The 7,298-nt window shown below is 44.1% G+C and overlaps 1 pseudogene across 1 annotated transcript; it reads right to left on the reverse strand.

Annotated features, from left to right (window-relative positions):
* Positions 1-6,119: 6,119 nt before the first annotated feature.
* Positions 6,120-6,679, reverse strand: LOC308570614 (small ribosomal subunit protein uS8 pseudogene; annotated as a pseudogene). Its single transcript has one exon. The product of its transcript is annotated as a small ribosomal subunit protein uS8 pseudogene (transcript).
* Positions 6,680-7,298: the final 619 nt, after the last annotated feature.

Consider the following 7,298-nt stretch of genomic DNA (forward strand, 5'->3'; position numbering starts at 1 on the left):
AAGATGGCCCTCTGCCTGGTTCCCTGTAACTTGGCTTCTCGCAGTGAGGGAACTGCCAGAAGGCCCTCGGCGCTGGACCTCAGTGTCCAGGCTCAACGATGGGGGTGGAGACACTCCTTCAGGTATACTGGGCCGAGGCCATTTAGGGCTTTAAAGGTCAGCACAAACACTTTGAATTGTGCTTGGAAACGTACTGGGAGCCAATGTAGGTCTTTCAGGACAAGTGTTATGTGGTCTCGGCAGCCACTCCCAGTCACCAGTCTAGCTGCTGCATTCTGGATTAATTGTAGTTTCCGGGTCACCTTCAAGGGTGGCCCCATGCAGAGTGCATTGCAGTAGTCCAAGCAGGAGATAACTAAAGCATGCACCACTCTGGCAAGACAGTCCGCGGGCAGGTAGAGTCTCAACCTGCGTACCAGATGGAGCTGGTAGACAGCTGCCCTGGACATGGTCTCATTAACTGTATTAGGCTGCTTTGGCTACTTATGTGCCCAGAATATTCAGGGCAAACTAACCCATGAGATAGATTGAAGCAGCAGCTTCTGGTGGCATAATCTCATGGGGGGCAGCCCTACAGACAACCCACCCATGCCACTGCTGCCAGAGATTCAAGGAGAAGCATCAGCTTCCAGCAAAATTTCATCAGAGCTCCTTGAGAGTCACTGGAAGCTGCTGCCACATGAGCCCAGTAAGTGAGGCTTCAGCAGGGGGAGGTATCACCTTCCTGTTTCGCCTGCAAAACAGGATAGCTACCCTTGCCAGCAGTCAACCCTGAAGCAGAATTAGTCCTAGTCATGACATGAAATCCAGCTCCTTGTGCCATCTGAATTCCTCTTCACCTTATTGCCTCCTCAGGTTTGCCAGATCAGTGGTTGTAGAAGCCAAAGGTGGTAGAATTATCCCTTGTATGTGCTCTTGCAAGGCCCAGGAGAGTCTAGATCTATAGCCCATAACTGCCAAGCCTTTTTCCTTAGGCCTCCACCTCTTCTCCCGCTTGCTTGCTTGCTTGCTTGCTTGCTTGCTTGCTTGCTTGCTTGCTTAGAATCATAGAATCATAGAATCATAGAATCATAGAGTTGGAAGAGACCACAAGGGCCATTGAGTCCAACTCCCTGCCAAGCAGGAAACACCATCAGAGCACTCCTGACATATGGTTGTCGAGCCTCTGCTTAAAGACCTCCAAAGAAGAGGACTCCACCACACTCCTTGGCAGCAAATTCCACTGTCAAACAGCTCTTACTGTCAGGAGGTTCTTCCTAATGTTTAGGTGGAATCTTCTTTATTGTAGTTTGGATCCATTGCTCCGTGTCCGCTTCTCTGGAGCAGCAGAAAACAACCTTTCTCCCTCCTCTATGTGACATCCTTTTATATATTTGAACATGGTTATCATATCACCCCTTAACCTCCTCTTCTCCAGGGTATACATGCCCAGCTCCCTTAGCCGTTCCTCATAAGGCATCGTTTCCAGGCCTTTGACCATTTTGGTTGCCCTCCTCTGGACACGTTCCAGTTTGTCAGTGTCCTTCTTGAACTGTGGTGCCCAGAACTGGACACAGTACTCCAGGTGAGGTCTGACCAGAGCAGAATACAGTGGCACTATTACCGTACTTCCCTTGATCTAGATGCTATACTCCTACTGATGCAGCCCAGAATTGCATTGGCTTTTTTAGCTGCCGCGTCACACTTTTGGCTCATGTCAAGTTTCTGGTCAACCAAGACTCCTAGATCCTTTTCACATGTACTGCTCTCAAGCCAGGTGTCACCCATCTTGTATTTGTGCCTCTCATTTTTTTTGCCCAAGTGCAATACTTTACATTTCTCCCTATTAAAATTCATCTTGTTTGTTTTTGCCCAGTTCTCTAATCTGTTTTTGCCCAGTTCTCTAATCTGTCAGTTCTCTAATCTGCTTGTTTGCTTGCTTGCTTGCTTGCTTGCTCGCTCGCTTGTCTTCCACTCCAAACTCTTCCTCATACAATGGCCTGTGTGCGGTGGCTCGGTGCCTGTGTGGGGTTTTAATATCAGACAAAGTAGACAAGTATTCCCTTCTCACAGATCCTGGATTCCAAATATTCATACGCCAAGAGCTTTATCATCTAAACCAGGGGTCTGCAACCCGTGGCTCCGGAGCCACATGTGGCTCTTTTACACCTTTGCCGCGGCTCCGGGGCGGATACTAGCGAGGGGAGGAGGCGCATTGTGCGCCCCGACACTCCCCACTGTGGTGGGCACTGTACTGGCTGTGACGTCGCATGGGGGCAGTGCGTGCATTAGTCACGCACCGTCCCGACATCACCTTCCCGCCCGCTGGCAGATCGGACATTAAGGTAAGAAACAATATATGCAGTGTTATATTTGTTTTAAATGTCGCAATGGTTTTGTGGCTCCCAGGTTTTTTTTCTTTGGAAACGGATCCAAGTGGCTCTTTTTGTCTTAAAGGTTGCAGACCCCTGATCTAAACAGTCATGGACATTCCACAAGACTGCACCAGCTCAACCAGTCAGTGTCGTGAAGCTTCACAGCCACAAGTGCAATACAATATAATAGGCAGAGAATGGCACTAAGGTGTTGTATATTATATCCCTTGAATGGGCATCTAACTTGACTCAGTGGTTGAGGGGGAGCAGTTCTCACTTTGGTCCCTGGGGACATTTCACAGAATCCAACCCCAACTTTTTGCTCAAAGCCACAAATTTGAGACTCTGAGATTAAGAGCCTGAAGCCCTACCAACTGAAATATTCCATTTAAGAATAGTTTCTTAGTGTGAACAAGGCAGTGACCTCACTAGACACTAAGATGATTCTGTGTATATCCTTTGTATGTCTAGGTGTCTCTTCTACCGTCTTCCTTTTCCTGCACACTTGATTCTCCACCACACACCCCTTGGGTTTTCATTCCACCACCACCCCAATTGTTGGTCAACCTCAGCATCCTAATGGACAACAAGCAGACCAAATTCCTTCCCCATACCCAATTACCTCCCACCCCTGCAACATTGCAAAGTACAGTGGTACCTCGGGTTACATACGCTTCAGGTTACATATGCTTCAGGTTACAGACTCCGCTAAACCAGAAATAGTACCTCAGGTTAAGAACTTTGCTTCAGGATGAGAACAGAAATCGTGCTCCGGCGGTGCGGCAGCAGCAGGAGGCCCCATTGGCTAAAGTGGTGCTTCGTGTTAAGAACAGTTTCAGGTTAAGAACAGACCTCTGGAACGAATTAAGTACGTAACTCGAGGTACCACTGTATACACTGTTGATGTCCTCTTATATTCATGGTTGTGCGTTGATCAACATTTGTGGCCCTTTTTTCATGTCAGAAAAGGCTGTTCTTCAAGGCAAAAGAGAGTGGACAAGCAAGGAAACCATTTTAAAAGAGTTAATAGTCCTAGGATCAACATGGCTCACGTGGAACAGAAATGTCAGAGTTCAGGAGACACTGGATGTAGGGAGAGGATAAGTAAATCATAAGACACAATTCAGCCACACCATCGTCCTTTACAAACCTCTGATGAGCTTCTTACGTACAAAGGGTTGCATAATCAAGTCATGCTTCAGTACCATTGCAGTCAATTAGCACCTTAGTCACATCTAAAGCATGACTATTCTAGTTCCGACCCAAGCATTGTATTTGCCTTCTCTCTTCTTTGAATGCAGCTTTCAGTCTTTTGTGTTTACTCTGCAGGAAGCATGACTGATGCAGCTGGCTGACAAGGAGATAGACTTCAGTAGTTGTGCCACTTCTTTTCTGCCCCCCCCAACCCAAACTATGTCTCTGTGCTTTCAATAAAGCAATGAAGTATACCAAGTTGTGTTATTAAATTGTATTTCAAAGTTCTGGCTGTAGAGAAGCTTTCACTCTGAACCTTCTAAAGAAAAATAGAGAAATTCGTAAACCAACCACTGTCAAAGTGTGCATGAAGGCAGCCTAGTATTAGAGTATTAGTATTAGAGGCAACCTCTGCACGCTAATGTAATTTTAAATTGTAAACCAATTTTGCTTTGCAGAATTACCACACTGAATCAAGCAGCTACCACTTGTTTAGCACTGGGAGTAAGCCTTTACACCACATGTAAATGAAAACGCTTTCTCTCAACTTTGATGCTTCAGAAAGCTTGTAACTGCTATAAAAGCTGTGTCATTTTAAAAAGCCGTCTTGAGCCTCAACAAGGAATTCCGAATCCAGTCCCTTCTGCGCTTTGGTGACTCCCATTAGCCCTTGCCCTTTTTAACCTTATGAAAATATGACTCGAGTCTTCTGTTAAACAATAAAAATTTTACTATTTACCAACCCTTAATTGTGTTTTTGCAGCTTGATTGTATTCTGTAATTTGTATGGTCAGTGTGACCTTTTGCTCCTAGCCTGTAATTTCCTTTTATAACCCTGAGGCACTTGCTTAAACAGGGGCCCTTAAACAGGAAGATAAACAGCTGCCAGGGCACCCAGCTGGTTTATGCCTGGCATGAGAGAATGAGAGATACAAACATTTACAAATATATATTTTTAAGCTCATTTTAAAAATGCAGGTCTTCATCAGATGCCTCATTTACTCATTTGTTCTTTCCTGTTTTCTCATTGCTTATCCTAATTTCCAAAATTTTCATTTATTTGTTGTTGTTGTTTTAAAAAATAAACTCTTGCACTCTTGAACATCCAATTTTTCTTTCACATCTTCAGTACTGAAATAAAGCCTAAGACAAAATTCCAAACGAATTTGGTAGTACCTGCTTTTCTGTGGGAAATTTCTTGGAGGGCAGGATTTACCCATCCTAATATGAACAAAATGAGAAAAAGCTGGATCATATTTCATTCAACTGAAAGAAGATAGGTGGCATCTTGAATTCAAGGCAGTTGACACAGCGGTGTTTCCAAATTCCTCCCTTTCAAATGGCACAAATTAAAAGGAAAATTCTGCATTTTATCTCTTTGTAGTAAAAACAATGCATTCTTCCAATTATTTTTCTAGGGCACCCATTGGTAGCCGTCAGCCTTAACAAATGAATGCCTATTAACTGTTACATGTTGTTGCTTTGTATCCTTAGCTGAGAGGCAATCTAACTCCCTACATATGTAAACAACATGTCAGGTCTTCTGACATTGCATTACATAATCCTAAGAAGGAACAATTACATTTTGTAAGATGACAAGCACAGGTATACAGACGGAGACTACGGATGAGAAACTATATTGCTTTTCTGGCTGCCTGATACATTTTGAATAATAATAATTGCTGACATAGAGATGACTACCTATTTCATCATTCATGATCTCAGTTTTCATTTCTCATGCTTAAGGTTTTAACAGAGGAAAACAAAACAAAACAAAACAAAACAAAACAAAACGAAATGAAATGAAAGCTACTCGACAAGAGAATTGGAAACAGAAAGAGAGAAGATGGACTCTGAGCTATTAAAAACAACCTAGCACCTTAAAACTAACCAATTTTTAATGGTGTAAGCTTCCAAGGGTAATTAGTAACCCTGAAAACGATTAGCGTTATTTGTTGAAATATGTTCATGAGTTACATAACTTTCCTTGGAATAATAGGAACGCTAACTGATGGGTAGTCAAATTCAGCTACGGATTCAGGTCCCAGCAACTACCCTGCCCTCTGGGAATCGAGCTGTGATGAGTGGAGAGACTGAGCACGGGGAATATTCGCTAGAAGAGGAATAATCAGGGGAGAAACTGGGGGTGGAGGACTCACCCAACGCCTGGAGGAGAGTGCTGGCCGCTTGGTCGGACGGCGCCTGGTGGTCGCAAGGCTCCCAGATGTGTTGGGTCAGCCAACCAAGGGAGCATTCTTGCCTCCAGTGGTAACATGGGGGTGGAGTGGTGAGCTTCCTCCCCGTAGAGAGCGCCCTTTTCTTAATCTTCTTAGCCACCTGCACAGCTCAGCTGGGAGCGCCCCTTGCCATGCCCTTATGCATGCGGGGTGGAGAAATGATCCCTTGATGGTGTGCTGTGCTAGCAGACGGTACTGTAATAGCGCATGAGACTGTAGCAGGGTTATGTTGTTATTATTGTTGTTGTTACTATTATCGATGTTAGTATTATGGTAATACAGTGGTACCTCTGGTTACGAACTTAATTCGTTCCAGAGGTCCATTCTTTTTTTCTTTTCTTTTTTCTATTTGAACAATTTATTAGTTTGCCTATTTTTACAAGTTTAGAAAAAGAATCCCAGGATTTTTCCTCCTGTGTGTTTTCGCCTAGCTTCCTCATGGTCTATGATGCCAGCTGAAGTTGTTAGCACAATGTACCCAAACTGACGTGAAGGTAGTAGGTTGTTCTGCCACTTTTCCAAATCCTTCAGTTGGACATCAAATCTGGGGCTGATCACACCACACTTGTTGAGTCTGCCTGTGAGATTAACAACAATCTTCCCAGCTCTGTGATCATCAGTGATCTCAAATTCACCTATGTAACCATGCTTCATCATCACAGTTAAGAACCGGACAATAACTTTGGAGCACGGTCTGATGAGAACTTGACGTTTTACACTCTTCTCAGCATTGTTGATACTTTTAAGATAAGCTGAAACCGTTCTTATCCTGAGGCGTGCTTTCACTAATGGTGCCTCCTGCTCACATCCTGGGGCAAAGTTCCCAACCTGGAGCAACTGCTTCCGGGTTAGCAGAGCTCGTAACCCGAAGTGTGCACAACCAGAAGCGTTCATAACCAGAGGTACCACTGTACTGGAAAGGACTGGAAAGAAATATCTGAAGAAGTGTGCATGCACACGAAAGCTCATACCAAGAACTAACTTAGTTGGTCTCTAAGGTGCTACTGGAAGGAATTTCTTTATTTTGGAAAGAAATAGGAAGTGATATAGCAAAGAATTATATGGAAGAGCCACAGAGCCGCAAAAGTTAAGCACACGCTTAGGGAAAGCTATAAAAGTAAAGCAGAAAACCGTTACCATATGAATTTGTACGCATTCTTAGCGCCAAGCCATTTGAAGCCTCCAGAGTGTAAGGGGGAAAAAATTTAAGGGCATAACATACAAAGGCAACATCAGCAGGCCCCATTTTGTCCATTTGATTTGCTAAAATTGATAATAAAACAACTCGCAAGTTGAGAAGGAACAAGCGCACTAAATTACAGCACATAAAGGTTCCATGTGTGTGCAACACAGATGGTATTACTGTTCTAACAAGTTATATAAATTGCAGAGATATAAGAGAATACATATTTTCCCGGTACATTTCTGAGCACGATGCAAAGTGTTGGTGCTGACCTGTGAAGCCCTAAACGGCCTCAGTCCAGTGTACCTGAAGGAGTGTCTCCGCCCCCAT

The sequence above is a fragment of the Podarcis bocagei genome, assembly GCF_964188305.1.
Source record: "Podarcis bocagei genome assembly, chromosome: 13".
Lineage (NCBI taxonomy): Eukaryota > Metazoa > Chordata > Lepidosauria > Squamata > Lacertidae > Podarcis > Podarcis bocagei.